This window comes from Thalassophryne amazonica, chromosome 4, assembly GCF_902500255.1.
Source record: "Thalassophryne amazonica chromosome 4, fThaAma1.1, whole genome shotgun sequence".
Lineage (NCBI taxonomy): Eukaryota > Metazoa > Chordata > Actinopteri > Batrachoidiformes > Batrachoididae > Thalassophryne > Thalassophryne amazonica.
The window spans coordinates 78,984,987-79,006,755 of NC_047106.1; the positions used below are offsets into that span (position 1 = coordinate 78,984,987).

Genomic DNA, 21,769 nt, shown 5'->3' on the forward strand with positions numbered 1-21,769 from the left:
GTGTGCTGCCATGTGCCTTTTGCTGAGGAATGGCTTCCGTCTGGCCAATCTACCATATGCTTGATTATTGGATTGCTGCAGAGAGAAGGTTCTCCTCTCTCCACAGAGGAATGCTGGAGATCTTGGTTCTTGGTCACCTTCCTGACTAAGGCCCTTCTGAACCTCTTCCATTTATGGATGATGGAGGCCACTGTGCTCACTGGGACCTTCAAATCAGCAGAAATTTTTCTGTACACTTCCCCAAATTTGTGTCTCTAGAAATCCTGTCTTGGAGGTCTACAGACAATTCCTTTGATTCATGCTTGGTTTGGTCAACTGTGAGACCTCATATGTGGACAGGTGTGTGTCTTTCCAAATCATATCTAATTAACTGAATCTACCCCAGGTCGACTCCAATTAAGCTGCAGAAACATCTCAAGGATGATTAGTGGAAACATACACCTGAGCACAATTTTGATCTTCATGGCAAGGCTGTGAATACTTATGTGATTCCTCAGTTTTTATTTTTTGATTTTTAATAAATTTGCAAATTTCTCAAAATTAAAAAAAAATCATATTGTCATTATGGGGTATTGTGTATAGAATTTTGATGGAAAAAAAATGAATTTCATCCATTTGGAATAAGGCTGTAACAAAATGTGGACAAAGTGAAGGGCTGTGAATACTTCCCATATGCACTGTGTACGTTAGTGTGTGTGTGTGTGTCCTTAAGCATGAAAACCAACTGGTGATGAGTCAGCTTTTTAGATATTGATGACCCACAAGACTTTGAACTTACTCAGCTTCTCTCTCTCTCACTCACACACACTCGCTAACTCAGCAGCACTTTACTTTTCCACTCTGTTTAATCATCCCAGCCTAGCTTTTACCCAGCAATGCACTTATCTCCAGACTTTGTCTATAAAATACTTAACCCTCTCCTCGCAGTTCCGCCTCCCAGGGACTCAACCATTGCTGTTGCAATTGGCGCATCAGTTGGTGGAGCACTGGCTCTGCTGATCCTTTCCATGGTTGTAGTGAAATGTCTCCGTCGACACAGGAAACAGGAACTGATTTCAGAGGAAAAGATGGAGGAGGAAGGAAAACTGGAGACTGAGGGTGTTACAGAGGAAGGAACCAAGTAAGAAGTGTCATCAGTACCTCCTTAATATCCAATGATTAAATAAATCTACTAAAGTTGCTGAGTCTCTGGGCTTAAAATCTGAATTGTCTTCACTTTTATCTGCTATTGTAAATAAATAATAATTACAACATTCACAACACAAATTTAATGTTTCCTAAAGCAATGTTTGAATTTGAAAATAATTCTACATTTAAAACGTATAACTGATATTTCTGTTTTGCACTTACAGACAACCATAGCGGGGTCATAAGAAAGCCAATGGCCTGAGGAGCTCTCACCTTTGTCTGGTAAGTAATTTATATGTCAAGCCAAATGAACCCTATTTGCTAAGAAGAGGTAGAAATTCTGAAGATAAGATTTTTTTTAACATTTTTTATGCTTTGTCAGGACCCCTTTCCATCACAGTGTGATGCGTTAGGTAGCCCCATTGCATCATTGTCCCCCGCCACCTGCTGGAAAGGTGTGTGAGGTCAAATAAACTATTAGTCCTATCAGTGTTACGTTTTGGCGCCGTTCATCCTTGACACAGAATGCATAAGCATGCCATACAGCAAATGTCAGCTGTGCTGTTTTTGTCCCTGATAAAAGTTGCATGCATGCACAGCTGCTGTAAGCAGGTGGTTTTAATTTGACAAACAGACAGTGGCTGAAGACATTAAAACTACAATATATTTCACTCATGGTAATAGCAACAAGAAACTTATCTAAACTGATGAAACCAAATGAGTTACACAAAAACACAATAAATCAATAACAAGAATGACCCCGAACTCCAGCACAATGTCCATTGTTCACTATTGTTTGATAATGTTGCTAATTTCTCCAAAAATATTTATCCTATCAACTTTCCATTTTCGCAGCATTCATCCTTCACCCAAAATACATAACCATGCCAAATGGCAAATGTCAGCTCTTCCTGGTTTTTGTGTGATCGAAGCCATACACATGCACACAGGGGCCACTTATAATATAGATATTATAATATAGATAACAGAGGTTTACCAAATATGGAGCAAGGATAGATCTCTTGAAGGTCTAGGTCAAATCTGATGATGAATGGCCTTCACCTGGTTAAGAAGGTCACAGAGACAAAATTTTTGTCCATTTACGATGAACACTGACCTCTCTCTAAATTTCCATGGATTTGATTTGCAGCAAGGATGTATCTCTTGAAGATTTAGGTCAAGGTGGTACTCCACTGTAGCCTTTAACCACTTTTCAGTCAACCTTCCACATCTTTCCCACACAAACCAATAAAATCACGACTTCAACTCAGATTTTTCTGTTTCCTTTTTTTCTCTGTATGTAGTCTCCTGAATAAAAACTTGGAAACTAGTCTTCACAGTGATTATTACAATGCAGTTTGAAGTTGTCTCATTACTTGATTGTTGTTATGACCAGTCTGTATGGAAATATTTCCCATTCACAAAGAGGTATGGGACTACACACAATTCAGTGATGGGGAACACAAGGCCTTGAGGCCAATATCGCTTTTTTTTAACAATGAGTGGGGAGACATTTTTTGACAACTATGGAACATTCATCTGTGTTGTGGTTATGGTTAAGCTCATGATTAAGAGCCCTTTCACACATAACACGATTGAAGCTGAGTAGCACACGAAGGAGGAATTACATGTCACTTGTGAAAATCGGCCTCGTAGCTGTCGCCACAACGCCCTGCAAGTGCCCATTTGATCCTCCCTCTTGGCAGGTGTCGGCCAAATTCCAGGTGCCACACACGAACATGTAAGACCGCTCGCTTGACACTTAGAAAAGGCGGGGCTATTCACACTCTGGTATGATAGTAGATAACAGGCAACCACATTCAACCTATCTGTGAAAAGTGTCTAAGTGTCACACAAGTGTGGCGTAACCTAGCAACACACATGGGTGTAACTTTGCAGAACCCCCCCCCCACACACACACACACACTATGAATCCAACATTGTCAGCTGTGGCTGAAGGTCCCGGAGTCTGGTCACTGTCCAGCACAGTGCGCTGCTGAAACAGCTGACTGCTGTGTCTTATAACTCAGCTGGTGAACACACAGCGCACATGTGTGGTGGGGCGCTCATGCACACAGAAGGACCGGCCAGTGACATCACCGTACTGTGATGTCACTTCCACCACGTAAATTGTAGTTTACCTGACAGACAGAAAGAGTTGACATTAAATAAAATAAATAAGGGTGAAGGCATGAACTCATTCTTGTGTGATTGCTTTGCTCATATGCTTTGCTGTGGATATACGGTGCCTGTCAGCTGGACGTGACCATGCACGCAAGGTGTTACATTACAAACACAGACATCAGACAGGCGCAGGACAAAAAATAATAATACAAACCCAATTCCAGTGAAGTTGGGACATTGTTTAAAATGTAAATAAAAACAAAATACAATGATTTGGAAATCCTCTTCAACCTACAACCCCTGGCAAAAATTATGGAATCACCGGCCTCGGAGGATGTTCATTCAGTTGTTTAATTTTGTAGAAAAAAAGCAGATCACAGACATGACACAAAACTAAAGTCATTTCAAATGGCAACTTTCTGGCTTAAGAAACACTATAAGAAATCAAGAAAAAAAAGATTGTGGTAGTCAGTAACGGTTACTTTTTTAGACCAAGCAGAGGAAAAAAATATGGACTCACTCAATTCTGAGGAATAAATTATGGAATCACCCTGTAAATTTTCATGCCCAAAACTAACACCTGCATCAAATCACATCTGCTTGTTAGTCTGCATCTAAAAAGGAGTGATCACACCTTGGAGAGCTGTTGCACCAAGTGGACTGACATGAATCATGGCTCCAACACGAGAGATGTCAGTTGAAACAAAGGAGAGGATTGTCAAACTCTTAAAAGAGGGTAAATCATCGCGCAGTGTTGCAAAAGATGTTGGTTGTTCACAGTCAGCTGTGTCTAAACTCTGGACCAAATACAAACAACATGGGAAGGTTGTTAAAGGCAAACATACTGGTAGACCAAGGAAGACATCAAAGCGTCAAGACAGAAAACTTAAAGCAATATCTCAAAAATCGAAATGCACAACAAAACAAATGAGGAACGAATGGAGGAAACTGGAGTCAACGTCTGTGACCGAACTGTAAGAACCGCCTAAAGGAAATGGGATTTACATACAGAAAAGCTAAACAAAGCCATCCTAACACCTAAACAGAAAAAAACAAGGTTACAAAGGGCTAAAGAAAAGCAATCATGGACTGTGGAGACTGGATGAAAGTCATATTCAGTGACGAATCTCGAATCTGCATTGGGCAAGGTGATGATGCTGGAAACTTTTGTTTGGTGCCGTTCCAATGAGATTTATAAAGATGACTGCCTGAGACAACATGTAAATTTCCACAGTCATTGATGATATGGGGCTGCATGTCATGTAAAGGCACTGGAGAGATGGCTGTCATTACACATCAATAAATGCACAATTTACGTTGATATTTTGGACACTTTTCTGATGTTTAAGGATGAGGAAATCATTTTTCAAGAAGATAATGCATCTTGCCATAGAGCAAAAAGTGTGAAAACATTCCTTGCAAAAAGACACATAGGGTCAATTTCATAACATAGGGTTAATGTCAACGAGCAGATGTGATTTGATGCAGGTGTTAGTTTTGGGGATGGAAATTTACAGGGTGATTCCATAATTTATTCCTCAGAATTGAGTGAGTCCATATTTTTTTCCTCTGCTTGGTGTTGTGTGGGCCGCCAGAAGAGGAGGTACTACTGGCCCACCACCAGAGGGCGCCCTGCCTGAAGTGCGGGCTTCAGGCACGAGAGGGCGCTGCCGCCACGGACACAGCCGGGAGTGACAGCTGTTACTCATTACTTCCTGACAGCTGTCACTCATTCTTCATCATCTCACTCCATAAAACCCAGACGTCATCTCCACCTCATCGCCGAGATATCATACTTCATTGGAGGTAATATCATCAGCCATTTGTTTTTATCTTAAGCTGTATATTGTGAGTGTTTGCAGGAGTACCGGTCCCTCTTCCTGTGGAGGCTGAGTGAGTGCAGGACGGCACTCTTTTCCTCTGAGGGATTACTGTAAAGAATCAGCATTCTGAGAGTGAGAGGGGAGGTGGCATTCCCACCGTTGTTGTTACTGGGTGTACACACACCCACACTTGACTGTCTTTGTTCTCGCCAGCAGTACCAGATCCGACAGTCGGGGACGGTGATCACCTGGGAATTCGGGACTTGGCGGCTCCAGTATTCACCAGGTTCTGTGGCAGCGGAAATCGTGTGGTTCCGGCTCCTCTCAGGACAGACGTCTTCTATCCTCGAGCCTGCCCACACGTCACCTTTGTGGATTGACTGTAATTATATTCTGAGATTGTCTGTATATTCGTTGTGCACATTTCACAACATTAAATTGTTACTTTTTGGCTCATCCATTGGCTGTTCATTTGCGCCCCCTGTTGTGGGTCCGTGTCACTGCACTTTCACAACACTTGGTCTAAAAAAGTAACCGTTACTGACTGCCACAATCTTTTTTTCTTGATTTCTTATAGTGTTTCTTAAAGCCAGAAAGTTGCCATTTGAAATGACTTTAGTTTTGTGTCATGTCTGTGATCTGCTTTTTTTCTACAAAATTAAACAACTGAATGAACATCCTCCGAGGCCAGTGATTCCATAATTTTGCCAGGGGTTGTATATTCAATTAATACCCACAAAGACAAGATATTTAATGTTCAAACTGATAAACTTTGTTGTTTTTGGCAATATTTGGTAATTTTGAAATGGATGCCTGCCACACATTTCAAAAGAGTTGGGACGGGGCAACAAAAGACTGGGAAAGTTGATGAATGCTCAAAAAACACCTAACTAGAAACAGGTGAGTGTCATGACAGGGTATAAAAGGAGCATCCCCAAAAGGCTCAGCCATTCACAAGCAAAGATGTGGCGGAGGATCACCACTTTGTGAACAACTGCGTAAAAAATAGTCAACAGTTTAAGAACAATATTTCTCAACTTTCAACTGCAAGGAATTTAGGGATTCCAGCATCTACAGTCCATAATATAATCAGAAGAATCAGATAATCTGGAGAACTTTCTACAAGTAAGCAGCAAGGCCAAAAACCAACAACTGAATACCCGTGACCTTCGTCCCTCAGGCAGCACTGCATTAAAAACCAACATCATTGTGTAAAGGATCTTACGCGTGCGCTCAGGAACCCTTCAGAAAACCATTGTCAGTTACACAATTCGTCGCTACATCTACAAGTAGAAGTTAAATCTCTACCATGCAAAGTGGAAAACCATACATCAACAACATCCAGAAACACCGCCACCTTCTCTGGGCCCGAGCTCATTTGAAATGGACAGACGCAAAGTGGAAAAGTGTGCTGTGGTCTGATGAATACACATTTCAAATTGTTTTGGAAATCATGGATGTCGTGTCCTCTGGACAAAAGAGGAAAAAGACCATCCAGATTGTTACCAGCGCAAAGTTCAAAAACCAGCTGGGGGTGTGTTAGTGCCCCTTGGCATGGGCAACTTACACATCTGTGATGGCACCATCAATGCTGAAAGGTACATCCAGGTTTTGGCGCAACACATGCTGCCATCCAAGCAACGTCGTTTGCAGGGACGTCCCTGTTTATTTCAGCAAGACAATGCCAAACCACATTCTGCACGTGTTACAACACCGTGGCTTCGTAGTAACAGAGTGCGGGTACTAGACTGGCCTGCCTGCAGTCCAGACCTGTCGCCCATTGAAAATGTGTGGCACATTATGAAGTGCAAAATACGACAACGGAGGCCCCAGACTGTTGAACTGAAGTCGTACATCAAGCAAGAATGGGAAAGAATTCCACCTACAAAGCTTCAACAATTAGTATCCTCAGTTCCCAAACACTTATTGAGTGTTGTTAGAAGGAAAGGTGATGTAACACAGTGGTAAACTGTCCCAGCTTTTTTGAAACGTGTTGCAGGCATCCATTTCAAAATGAACAAATATTTGCACAAAAACAATAAAGTTTATCAGTTTGAACATTAAATATCTTGTCTTTGTGGTGTATTCAACTGAATATAGGTTGAAGAGGATTTAAAAATCATTGTATTCTGTTTTTATTTACATTTTCACAATGTCCAACTTGGAATGGGGTTGTAGTACATACATTAATTTAAAATCACAGAACAAAGCAACAGAGAGTGATCCTTTTTTTTTCTGTGAGCTGCCAAGGTCTGCAGAAGATGTGGGTGTGTCCCCCTGTGACCTGCAGCTGTTCAAATATCTGTGCTCGCAACTCCCAGCTGGGGAACACCTGTAGTGGCTTGTAGAATATGACATCGCATAACTGTGCCGGGAAGCACTGACATCAGCTTGATGTCCTCACATAGAAATAAATTAAAAGACATATTGATTCAGCTGACCGCTGCGTCAGTGCACCGCAACCCTTGTGAATATCATGCCATGCAGGAAATCACCTCACAGGACACCTCCATGAGGCGTGTGTCCACTGCGGGATTCCCCACATTTGTAATAAAACACATATCACATTTGCAGGGGATCATTGCGCGCTGGACACACCATGCCAGCTGATGTGACTTTTCATGGGATGGGAGCTGGCTCTTCATGAGATAAATACATGTTTCCTTAACTATTGTGGGCTCTATCTTTACAATTGAGTGCAAGGGTCTAAAACACATAGACCAATTACTTTTAGTCCATGTCTAATGCCACTTAATTCATACAGCGCCACATAATCTGAGGGGATAGAACGGTGCTGGGTGCAAACAGGCTGTATTTGCCTCTAAATTAATCATGGGTTTTGATTAGATTAGATAGATTACATTCAATAGAACTTTAATGATCCCTTGGGAAGACTCCCTCAGGGAAATGGAGGTTCCAGCAGCATTGTATAGCAACATACAGGGTAAAAAGCACACAGAGCATCCAAAGTGACAGCAAAAAAGAAAAACAATTTGCAACAATAAATTTAAACAATATAAATACCAGACATACTAATCAATACTGGTTTACTGGCTACTACTGTTCCTCTCATTCCTGACCTCTGTCTTCCTGTTACTCCTCCTTCCCCTGATTGAGGAGTTGTTTTGGTAGTAACATAAATAATACCAATAAGATTGTCATTTCCGAGTTGGGTTCACAAAACATGGTACATTGTTATTTATATGGCAGACTGTCAAGTGAGATGTTTTTGAGGGAAAAAACAAAACAAACAATAAACAAATCTGTGTGCAAACTGTTAAAGCAATCGAGTGCCTCCTTCTGTGACCTGTCCTCCATCCTGTCCTCCTCTAACCATCTGATCACCTCCCATGAGCATCTAGGAAGGACAAAACCACTGCACAAATATGTCACAAACCATAGTTATTGTAGTTTTGGGCATTCCCATTAGTTTTGTTCAAATTTGATGAGTGATGATGAGAAGGATGAGCACTAATGCACATCTCTCTGTGCACAAGCAGACCGTACATGTACCGTGAACCCATCTGTATACGTAAGGTGTATCTGAATATTAATAATATTGTGTGTCTGCATATTGCAGCAATATTGCTGAGCTCTGGATTGACTATTTGTCTGTCTGGGTGTTTGCCATCCACCACCCAGGCTGTTTCCATGGTGCACCAGCACATGCTTCCAGGCTTCACTTGACTTGATCGCTGACTTTGACATCAGACCACATTTATGTTGGTCTATGGCACAATTTCTTTTATCTGGCTCACAATAGTGACACACCATCAACGTACCTGAGGGATGGAGAGGACAATGAGTGTCACTATATTGGCTATTTAAATATTAAATATTGCGCTGCTGGGTGTGAAAATGAAAATGGTTGTAAACCAGTAATTACTTGTTTTGGAAGATAGGGTTCATTACTGTAAAAGCACTTTACAGTAATGCCTCACATTCACCCACACACTCACACCCATGTCAGGGTGCTGCCATGCAAGGCGCTCACTTCAGACCGGGAGCAACTTGGAGATTAATTTAATTTATTCATCTTATATAGCATCAAATCACAACAGAGTTGCCTCAAGGTGCTTCACACAAAACAATTCAAAAACAAAATAAAATAAATTAAAGGATTAAAAAAGCACAATAAAAAATTAAAGGCATAGTAACACAATATCCAGTATGCTAGCCATACGAAAGGGAAAACAAGTGCATCTTAAGTCTGGACTTGAAAGTCGCCACAGAATCTGCTTTATTGATGCAGGGAGATCATTCCACAAACAACAGCGGCATGATAAAAGAAAGCTCTATGACCCACAGACTTCTTATTCACCCTAGGGACACAAAGTAGTCCTGCATCCTGCGAACACAAAGCCTGGGCCAGTTCGTAGGGTTTAACTAAATCAGCTAAGTAGGGAGGTGCCAGTCCATGAATAATTTTATAGGCTAGTAGCAGAACCTTAAAATCTGATCTCACTGGGACAGGAAGCCAGTGAAGAGATGCCAAAATAAGTATAATGTGAACAAACTTTCTGCTTCATGTCAAAAGTCTGGCAGCAGCATTTTGAACCAATTGAAGACCCCTAATGCTGGACTGCGGCAAACCAGAAAATAGAACATTGCAATAATCCAATCTAGAAGAGACAAATGCATGAATCAGGGTCTCAGCATCAACCACAGACAGGATGGGATGAATCTTCACCATATTTCGCAGATGGAAGGAAGCAGTCCTTGTAATATCTTTAATATGGTGGTCAAAGGACAACTTAGGATCAAAAATTACCCCAAGGTTGCTCACTTTGTCAGTATGATGTATGTCACACAAGCCTAGGCTTAGCGTTAGCTGGTCAAATTGATGCCGATGTCACACTGGACCAAGAACCATCATTTCAGTCTTTTCAGAGTTTAAAAGTAGAAAGTTACTAGACATCCGGCTTCTCACTGATGCAAGGCAGTCTTCTAAGGATTTTATGTGGCTGAGATTACCAGCAGTTATTGGCATGTACAATTAAGTATCATCACCATAGCAGTGAAAGGCAATCCCAAAATGCCACAGTATATGCCCAAGGGGTGCTATATGAAGGGAGAAAAGCAGGGGGCCTAAGACAGATCCCTGTGGAACCACAAATTTCATGTCACTAAGGTTAGAGGTAGTGTTATTTTACAAAACACAGTGAGAATGACTGTGAGAACCACGCAAGGGCACTTCCAGTAACTCCAAAATGATTTTCCAGCCTATCAAGTAAAATATGATGATCCACAGTGTCAAACACAGCACTGAGATCGAACAGCACCAGAACCGTAATGGTGTCCGGGTCCATTGCAAGCAGGTCATTCACCACTTTAGTGAGAGCTGTCTCTGTGGAGTGATATTTTCTAAATGCAGACTGCAGTGGTTCAAAATGATTATTCTTAGTACGGTGGTCCACAAGCTGTCATGTAACCACTTTTTCCAGAATTTTAGAGCAAAATAATAGATTTACTATCGGCCTATAATTTTTCAATACACTAGGGTCAAGATTAGATTTCTTAAGTAATGGTTTAATCACTGCAGATTTGAAACATTTAGGAACAGATCCAGAGGTTAGTGAGAGATTAACAATTTCCAGCACAGTCGGCCCAAGAATGGGCCACAGGTCCTTCAGATTAAAAACCTTGCCCAGTGGCCTTTTGTGATTTTCTGCCACACAGGGGCTTGAACCAAGGATCCTCTGGTCTCAAGCCCACTGCTTAACCACTAGACCATCACAACTATTCAAGTTATTTTACATATCGAGCCATCACAGATCCTATAGTAATAGATACATTTCAAACAATACCACTCATCACATGCTATACTGCAATATATGTAATCTAAAACTAAACCAAGACATCATGACTGCAACTGATAGATGGACTCTATTGCAATAGTATTTTTCCATAGGATGCGGATGAGACATTCAAAGCACTTTACAATAAGACATTCAACCGCCTCTCTGCCTCTACTTTTTTAAATTTCATTTGACATTGACAGAGGTCTGATACATTTGTTCTATCCAAGAGAGCAGACGTGTATACAGGAAACTGCATATCAGTATGTCATCTAGTTCCTGCAATATGGTCATTAATAATGCATTTTAGATGAGATCACCACATAGCATATAGTCTGTATCCGTAATGTATGTGATACAGCATCTAGTGATCAAGGTAAATACCTTATTTTACAAATATCATATGGTCCGAGTCCATAATATTTGTGATATGCCATCTGTTGGTCAAGACGAAGAAATGCATTTCATTTCAGAGATCATAGCAGCCATGAGAACCTGTTTTTGTCTGTTTTTCAACATCCAGTGGTGTGGAATATGTGCATGGAGCACTGTCGGGGCAAAAACAAGAGAAGACAAATTCACTTATCACTACTGCAAAAACATACTTGTATTTAAAATGTGTTAAAATCGCAAAACTGTTTTCCTTTATCTTCTCCAACTACACATTGAATGCTAACAGTCAAGCAACTGAAATGAAGGTGCTAGCTTATTAACTTGACAAAGCTTTATCAGCTTTCAAGTTTAAGTTTCACTTTATTTCTCCTTAAAAAGGAAATTTAGAGTGCAACAGAATGCCCAACACACATGTACACCAAAGCCTAAAATGGCGACCAGAGGGAAGCAAATTCAACTCCCCAAAGAGTGGGTGCTCAGGGCAGGTCAAAATTTGGTTCATCTTTTTCCTAACCCATTTATCATAAGTACAGCCCCTGGCAAAAATTATGGAATCACCGGCCTCGGAGGATGTTCATTCAGTTGTTTAATTTTGTAGAAAAAAAGCAGATCACAGACATGACACAAAACTAAAGTCATTTCAAATGGCAACTTTCTGGCTTTAAGAAACGCTATAAGAAATCAGGGAAAAAAATTGTGGCAGTAACGGTTACTTTTTTAGACCAAGCAGAGGGAAAAAAATATGGAATCACTCAATTCTGAGGAAAGAATTATGGAATCACCCTGTAAATTTTCATGCCCAAAACTAACACCTGCATCAAATCAGATCTGCTCGTTAGTCTGCATCTAAAAAGGAGTGATCACACCTTGGAGAGCTGTTGCACCAAGTGGACTGACATGAATCATGGCTCCAACACGAGAGATGTCAATTGAAACAAAGGAGAGGATTATCAAACTCTTAAAGAGGGTAAATCATCACGCAATGTTGCAAAATATGTTGGTTTGTTCACAGTCAGCTGTGTCTAAACTCTGGACCAAATGCAAACAACATGGGAAGGTTGTTAAAGGCAAACATACTGGTAGACCAAGGAAGACATCAAAGCGTCAAGACAGAAAACTTAAAGCAATATGTCTCAAAAATCGAAAATGCACAACAAAACAAATGAGGAACGAATGGGAGGAACTGGAGTCAACGTCTGTGACCGAACTGTAAGAAACCGCCTAAAGGAAATGGGATTTACATACAGAAAAGCTAAATGAAAGCCATCATTAACACCTAAACCAAAAAAAAAAACAAGGTTACAATGGGCTAAGGAAAAGCAATCGTGGACTGTGGATGACTGGATGAAAGTCATATTAAGTGATGAATCTGCATTGGGCAAGGTGATGATGCTGGAACTTTTGTTTGGTGCTGTTCCAATGAGACTTATAAAGATGACTGCCTGAAGACAACATGTAAATTTCCACAGTCATTGATGATATGGGGCTGCATGTCATGTAAAGGCACTGGGGAGATGGCTGTCATTACATCATCAATAAATGCACAAGTTTACGTTGATATTTTGGACACTTTTCTGATGTTTAAGGATGATGAAATCATTTTTCAAGAAGATAATGCATCTTGCCATAGAGCAAAAACTGTGAAAACATTCCTTGCAAAAAGACACATAGGGTCAATTTCATGACATAGGGTTAATGTCAATGAGCAAATGTGATTTGATGCAGGTGTTAGTTTTGGGGATGGAAATTTACAGGGTGATTCCATAATTTATTCCTCAGAATTGAGTGAGTCCATATTTTTTTCCTCTGCTTGGTCTAAAAAAGTAACCGTTACTGACTGCCACAATCTTTTTTTCTTGATTTCTTATAGTGTTTCTTAAAGCCAGAAAGTTGCCACAGTCATTGATGATATGGGGCTGCATGTCAGGTAAAGGCACTGGGGAGATGGCTGTCATTACATCATCAATAAATGTACAAGTTTATGTTGATATTTTGGACACTTTTCTTATCCCATCAATTGAAAGGATGTTTGAGGATGATGAAATCATTTTTCAAGATGATAATGCATCTTGCCATAGAGCAAAAACTGTGAAAACATTATTTGCAAAAAGACACATAGGGTCAATGTCATGGCCTGCAAATAGTCTGGATCTTAATCCAATTGAAAATCTTTGGTGGAAGTTGAAGAAAATGGTCCACGACAAGGCTCCAACCTGCAAAGCTGATCTGGGAACAGCAGTCAGAGAAAGTTGGAGCCAGATTGATGAAGAGTACTGTTTGTCACTCATTAAGTCCATGCCTCAGAGACTGCAAGCTGTTATAAAAGCCAGAGGTGGTGCAACAAAATACTAGTGATGTGTTGGAGCGTTCTTTTGTTTTTCATGATTCCATAATTTTTTCCTCAGAATTGAGTGATTCCATATTTTTTTCCCTCTGCTTGGTCTAAAAAAGTAACCGTTACTGACTGCCACAATTTTTTTTCCTGATTTCTTATAGTGTTTCTTAAAGCCAGAAAGTTGCCATTTGAAATGACTTTAGTTTTGTGTCATGTCTGTGATCTGCTTTTTTCTACAAATTAAACAACTGAATGAACATCCTCCGAGGCCGGTGATTCCATAATTTTTGCCAGGGGTTGTATGTTGCAGCTGTAGTAGCTGTACCCTAACCACCTTAGAGCCCTGTTTCCAAAGCTAACTGTAGTGAAAATTTTTACACAGACAAAAAAAAATACAGGAGGAGGAGCTTTGTACTGTGTCACAGAAATGAATGGGTAAATGGACGTCAAGGCTAAGTACACGATATGACCTATGTTGTGAGTGGGCAGTCAACTGAGCTTATCCACAAAGTCTGATTGAAATTGTTGTGTCCATTTTGAAGATATCACCGTGAACGAAACAAAGACACAGACAAAAAAAAGGGCCACTACAACAGCCTTCTTCTGCTTAGTGCACAGACCAGTGATGCCTCACCAGTGTCAGAGTGTTGCCATTCAAGGATTTTCAACTGCACACCAGGAACTAAAAGCAAGCTGTGCATCTCGGGCTGAGCAAAAGTATTGGCTACCAACCAAACCTGTGTAAACATGGTAATGATGGCAGAATGTAACATAAACATGAGCGATTAGTGTAGTTAGATGATTTTAACAGGCGTTGCAAAAGGTGTGAGGGCCCACACACAATGCACGTGTGCACTCACACACAAAACAAATCCACTGTGCTGTCTGGAGGCTGCTAACAGGAAGAAAGATTGAAAAGCTGGACTAATTTCTGACGTGATTTTTTTTTTTTTGATGCACAGAGGATGTACACAGTCTTTTTTGGGAGTACCCATGCACACAAGTGCCGACCCGGTTGCGTGTGTGTGTGTGTGCTCGCGCACGCGGGGGGCAGTGGTATGACGATGGCTAATTGATTGAGCTAACTAGCTGCTAATTCTTGTAACACACACACAAAATCCACTCTGCTGTAAGCCATCTGGATGCATGAAGAGCTATTCATATGAATTGCTGACGTGATTTTTGGCTGGACTGAGGAACTACACTTTTTTTATGGAAGTCAAAGTCAGTGCACAGCATCACTGGACTACACATCACAATTTGAACTTTAGCAGCAGTGGAATACCAAAATGTAAGTTCCTTTTTTGTTGTTTATAAATTAATAAAATATCAAATGACAAGGATCTATTTTACCCGTTATATAAAACAAATAATGAATGTTTTTACATTCTTTCAATGGTACGAATATTCATGAGGTGAAAGCTGGAACAAACCATTCAACTCGGCTTCACCTCTTTGAATGGTTTGTTTCAGCTTTCACCTCATGAACAAGGTTGGGTAGGATTGCTTTGAAATGTAATCCAAAAGTAATCAGATTACAAGTAATCCAAATGTATGTACATACATACATGTAATCCACATGTATTCTTTCAAAGTAATCTTACCCAACCTTGCTCATGAAATATTTGTACCATTGAACTCATAAACATTCATTATTTGTATAATATCAATGAAAGTGATTTATTGTGACATAGTTCCAAAAAAAGTGCAAGGTTATTTAACAGTCCTCAAAAAAAAAAAAAAAAAAATCCCATACATACAGTGCAGCAAAAACACAGTGGAGACTGCAAAGTGAAACAATCAAAAACCAGGGCCACAATTGCAAAATCTCAAAGGCTGGGGTAATCACAAGAAACACTTATACACAAGATAATACAGGAACCCAGGCAAGGAGTTTTCACTGGATACATACACAATGAACCGGTACAGACTGACAAGCAAGGAAGTGCTTAAATAACCAAAATGATGAAGGAACAGGTGTGTTGAATCAGGGGAAGGAGGAGGACTAAGTGCACAGGAGGAGCTGACTGAACAAGGTCTGAGTCAAGTCTGGTGGGCGCCTGGGTTGCCAGCAGGAGACCAAGTCCATACTACTCGACCAATTGTGTGCCCAGCCAGGGCTGATGGCAGCCAGCAGTCAACTGAAGTCTTCTATGCCCTCTGGAGAATGACCACACTGCCAGTTGGAACGGAAGACAGAGTCATGTGGGCAACCATGTGATCCATCAGGGTCAGTGGTGGGTACAGCTAACCAAAAAGTTATCTTTTATGAAGCTAAACCGATAAACCACCCAAAAATTTATTGGAAGCTACAGCTAACCGATAACTTTCAAAATTGAGTTTTAACACCACAATCACAGACCCGAAGCTCCTGTTTACTACGTATTTTACTCTACCGCAGCAAAAGGAGCCTGACCACCAGGTTGTCACAAAAAAAAGTCATTATTTCTTAACCGCGTACAACAGTTCTGCTGTGAGGCAGAGGTCTTGGAAAATAAAGCGGTTTTGACTTATGGTTTGATTTATAAATCAAATTATTCTGGATAGAATAACTCAATTACTGTCAATTCTGTCATGTGTACAAAGCTAAAATATAACACATATCTTTTAATTTTAAATAATGCACTAATTCTGAAGTTTTGTAACAAACACACACAGATGCCAAAGGAATTATGGGCAAAATGAGCCTCCGCTAACACTGATTGGTTGACTCATTCATTCTGTTTAAAAACAAACACATTAATGTGATGTGTGTGTTGGTTTACATATAAATGTGCATTTGTAAAATATGCCATTTTTTCCATATGAAAAAAAAAGGCATTTGCAAAAGTCAAGTTGTGATTAGACAACCGTCTGATATTACCAGGTCAAAATGCATAGAATACTGCCATTTACTGGCGCCCAGACCCTAACCCATAATCATTTGCACGCCAGAGAATTGCTGTGGTTTAAACAGCACAGAGAGAAAACACATTGATGACAATTCTAAATGAACATTATACAACCAAAATGTATCTTTTTATTTCTTTTCATCAGCTGCAGCAACTCTCGTGCGCAAAGGATTATGGAATATCTCAATACATACGGCGAGTACTGCCATGAACACTACTGGCCAGTAGAGACCATGAAAACTTACCAAAACAAATATTCCATATAAATAATCCGTATCTGCTATGTTTAATCTGCGTGGAATTTAATAAACACAAACCAAATTTCAGACATCTTATATACTGTATATTACTCTGGAACAAAGATGACAAACAGTGTGGTAAAGGACAATAACCAAGACATTATAGAGCAAACAGGAAGCGATTGCAGGTCACAGTGATTCCAACTGAAAATAACGGAGAAGCAACCTGAGCTTCTTCTGGCATTTTTACATAAAACAAATACAATAACAACATCTGTAAACCCAGAGAATATATTCACGAGAGTTTTAGGCACAATATACAAAGTGTTTAATGCTGTTGTCCATGTAGAGCCTGATCAGAGCATCTCAAATGCATTTCTCCTGTCGTGAACTTTTACGGTACCCATAATGCACAGTGCACACGCCATGTCCACACTAAAACCTTTAAAATTAGTGCAATACTTTAAAACTAAAACATATAGCTGATATTTTCACTTTATAAAACTTCAGATGTGACGTTAATTTAAATAACTTGTCCGAAATTAGTTTGGTTAAAATTTTAACCATAAGTTAAAACTTGATGCCTCTGGATGACTTGGGTGAAATTGCCAGCTAGTTAGTAGGGTATGAAGAGAAATAATTTTTTTTTTTTTTTGGCTCTCATTTTGGCTTTCACTTCTGTGACCAGCTCTTTGATTGCAGAGGATAGAGCACTTTCTCCTAAAACCAACTCTCCTCTGTCTGTAGAGGATAGAACTGTATGTCTACTACAAAACATTTAACAGGTAGACTCTAAAATCTTTGATATCAGACTTTAAAAATGTTTATTAACTGTTTAAATTCACTAAGCTTGCAATATTTATCGGAAGATAATTGATCTGATGATGGTTTTCAAAGTTATCTAAAAAGCTAATCCGATAATGAAAACATTAGCTTTGATAATTAGTGCAACTGTGCCCACCACTGATCAGGGTCAATGGCGGAGATGAAGTTGGAGCCATGCAGCTCTCCAGGGTCCACTGCAGAAGCTGAATCGCGACTGTGTGACCCTCCGGGGTCCATGGTGGAGATGGGGTTGGAGCCTTGTAGCCCTCCAGGGTCCACAGCGGAAGCTGAATCAAGACTGTATGACCCTCCAGGGCCCACGATGGCCTCAGCCAGGCAGCTGGAGTCTGTCAATGAGCAGGCCAACTCACTGCATCAGAACTCGGCCACAGGCAGATCGCCGTACGGTGCAATGGAACATAAATGACACCTGTTGTTGTGAAAGTGTAGTGACACGGACCCACAACAGGGGGTGTAAATGAACGGACAATGAAAGAGTCAAATATGAACACTTTACTGTTGTGAAAAGCACAACCAAACACAGCAGATTACAGAATATGTACAATAGTCAATTAGCAAAGGTGACGTGTGGGCAGGCTCGAGGATAGAGGACGTCTGTCCTGAGAAGAACCGGAAACACACGATTTCCTCCGCCACCGAACCTGGAGAACACTGGAGCCGCCAAATCCCGAACACCCCAGGTGGCCACTGTCTCCGCGTGTCGGATCTGGTACTGCTGGCGAGGAGCAGAGACAATCAGATGTGGGTGTGTGAACACCCAGTAACAACAATGCTGGGAATTCCACCTCCACCTCTAATACACACTCGTGCAGTGTCTGAGTAACCACTTATCTGGATATGCAGGCTGAGAAGGTTACCTCCTAAGGTAGACGATATCTCGGCAACGAGGTGGAGATGACGTCCGGTCTTTATGGAGTGGGATGATGAAGTGTAGATGGGTGACAGCTGTCACCCCCGGCTGTGTCCGTGGCGGCAGCGCCCTCTCGTGCCTGAAGCCCACACTTCAGGCAGGGCACCCTCTGGTGGTTGGCCAGCAGTACCTCCTCTTCTGGCAGCCCACACAACAGGACCCCCCCTCAACGGGCGCCTCCTGGCGCCCGACCAGGCTTGTCCGGGTGACGGCGGTAGAAATTGGCCAGGAGGGTCGGGTCCAGGATGAAGCTCCTCTTCACCCAGGAGTGTTCTTTGGGTCCATACCCCTCCCAGTCCACCAAATACTGGAACCCCCGGCCCATCCGACGGACGTCCAGGAGCCGGCGCACCGTCCAAGCCGGCTCCCCGTCGATGATCCGGGCAGGAGGCGGCGCCGGTCCGGGAGCACAGAGGGGTGAGGTGTGGTGGGGTTTAATTCTTGACACATGAAAAAACCGAGTGGATCCGCAGTGAAGCTGGGAGTCGGAGCTTCACTGCGGCAGGACTGAGGATTTTGAGGATTTTCATACGGTCCAATGTACCTGTCCTTGAGCTTTGGAGAGTCCACCTGGAGGGGAATATCCTTTGTGGATAGCCGCACCTCCTGCCCGGGCTGGTAAGCAGGGGCCGGGGACCGCCGGCGGTCTGCATGGGTCTTCGCCCTCGTCCGGGGCCTTTTACAAGGCAGAACGGGCGGAGCGCCACACCCGAACGGCACTTCCGCAGGGGGGCCTGGACCGAGGGCACACCGCACCTCTCCCTCCACTACGGGAAACACACACCTCAAATGGGGAGAGGCCGGTGGCAGAGGACACCTGGCTGTTATGTGCGTACTCGATCTAGGCCAGATGTTCACTCCAGGCCGTCGGGTGGGCGGACGTCACACAGCGCAGGGCTTGCTCCAATTCCTGATTGGCCCGTTCTGCCTGTCCATTGGTCTGCGGGTGATACCCAGACGAGAGGCTCACAGTGGCCCCGAGTTCCTGGCAGAAGCTCCTCCAGACGTGTGAGGAAAACTGGGGACCACGATCAGAGACGATGTCGGTAGGTATCCCATGCAGACGGACGACGTGGTGGACCAGGAGGTTTGCAGTCCTCCTGGGCCGTGGGGAGCCTTCGGTGAGGGACACGAAGTGGGGCCCGCCTTGGAGAATTGGTTCCACTATCGTGAGATGGTTGTCATGCCCTGGGACGGGCGGGAGGCCCGTGACAAAATCCAGACCAATGTGGGACCAGGGGTGATGAGGCACAGGAAGTGGCTGAAGAAGTCCCTGTGCCTTCTGGTGGTCTGCCTTGCCCCTGGCACAGGTGGTGCAGGCCTGGATATATTCCCGGATGTCGGCCCTCCAGGGACGCCCACCAGAAGCGCTGCCGGACCACTGCCACGGTCCTTCGCACCCCCGGATGACAGGAGAGCTTAGAACCGTGACAGAAATCCAAGACAGCAGCTCTTGCCTCTGGTGGGATGTAGAGTCTGTTCTTCGGCCCTGTTCCGGGTCCGGGCCTCCGTGCCAGGGCCTCCGGCCGGTCTTCTCCACGTCCCAGGTGAGGGTGGCCACGATAGTGGACTCCGGAATGATGGGCTCCGGTGGATCCGACAGCTCAGTCTTGACTTCATCTTCATGCACCCGGGACAAGGCATCCGATCTCTGGTCTGGTCCCGGGGCAGTAGGTGATCCGGAAGTCAAACGCCCGCAGAACAGTGACCAGCGGCTTGCCTGGGGTTCAGCCGCCTGGCTGGTCCGGATATACTCCAGGTTCCGATGGTCAGTGAAACCTGTGAAACGGCACAGACGCTCCCTCCAACAGTGTCTCCACTCCTCAAGAGCCTCTTTCACCGCAAGGAGTTCTCGATTGCCGACGTCATAGTTCCGTTCAGCTGGGGTCAACCTGCGGGAAAAATAGGCCACACGGGTGAGGACCTATCGGTCTCTCCGCTCTGGGCTAGCACGGCTCCTATCCTTGAGTCAGAGGCGTCCACTTCGACCACAACACTGGCGGCTAAGGTCGGGCTGCACCAGCACTGGTGGAGTCGAGAACCGTCGTTTCAAACTCCTTGAATGCGGCTTCGCACCGATCCGACCAGGTGAAGGGGACTTTAGGAGAGGTCAGGGCTGTCAGGGGGCTAACTACCTGGCTATAGCCCTTTATGAACCTCCTGTAGAAATTTGCAAAGCCGAGGAACTGTTGCAGCTTCCTCCGGCTTGTAGGTGGGGCCAATCTCTCACCGCCGCAACCCTTGGCCGGATCAGGGCGACGGAGTAGAGGAGATGATAAACCCCAGGAAGGACAAACAAGTGCGGTGAAACTCCACACTTCTCGCCCTTCACAAACAGCCGGTTCTCCAACAACCGCTGCAGGACTGACGTACATGCTGGACATGAGTCTCAGGGTCCGGGGAAAAGATGAGAATATTGTCCAGATATACGAAGACGAATCGGTGCAGGAAGTCCCGCAAGACATCGTTTACCAAAGCTTGGAACGTTGCAGGGGCGTTGGTGAGGCCGAACGGCTATGACCAGGTACTCAAAGTGACCTAATGGGGTGTTAAATTGCCGTCTTCCATTCGTCTCCCTCCCGTACCCGAACCAGGTGATACGCATTCCGAAGATCCAATTTTGTAAAGATTTTGGCTCCATGCAGGGGGGTGAACATGGAATCCAACAAGGGCAACGGGTATCGATTGCGAACCGTAATCTCATTCAGCCCCCTGTAATCGATGCATGGACGGAGTCCGCCATCTTTCTTGCCCACAAAAAAGAAACCTGCACCCATCGGGGAGGTGGAATTTCGGATCAGCCCGGCAGCTAATGAGTCCCGGATGTAGGTCTCCATTGATTCGCGTTCAGGTCGTGAGAGGTTGTACAGCCTGCTGGACGGGAACTCCATGCCTGGTATCAAATCAATGCCACAATCGTACGGACGGTGCGGAGGAAGGGTGAGTGCCACATCCTTGCTGAAGACGTCAGCAAGATCTTCGTACTCAACCGGCACCGCTGTCAGATTGGGAGGGACTTTGACCTCCTCCTTAGCCTGTAAACCGGGCGGAACCGAGGATCCTAAACACACCCGATGGCAGGTTTTCGCTCCACTGAACCACCACCCCAGACGGCCAATCAATCCGGGGATTGTGTTTCAACATCCAAGGGAAGGTAGAAGGAGTCACAAAAAACTCGATCTCCTCCCGATGATTCCCAGACACTACCAGAGTTACTGGTTGTGTCTTGTGCGTGATTAAAGGGAGAAGGGTGCCATCTAGTGCCCGCACCTGCAATGGTGA

The 21,769-nt window shown here is 43.3% G+C and overlaps 1 long non-coding RNA gene across 1 annotated transcript in view; it reads left to right on the plus strand.

Annotated features, from left to right (window-relative positions):
* Positions 1 to 908: 908 nt before the first annotated feature.
* The window catches only part of LOC117508377, a 31,688-nt gene continuing 10,827 nt past the window's right edge, over positions 909 to 21,769 (plus strand). Inside the window, exons 1-2 of the long non-coding RNA XR_004560072.1 lie at positions 909 to 1,120; positions 1,353 to 1,410. This is a non-coding gene — a long non-coding RNA (uncharacterized LOC117508377). The remainder of the gene's footprint in view (positions 1,121 to 1,352; positions 1,411 to 21,769) is intronic.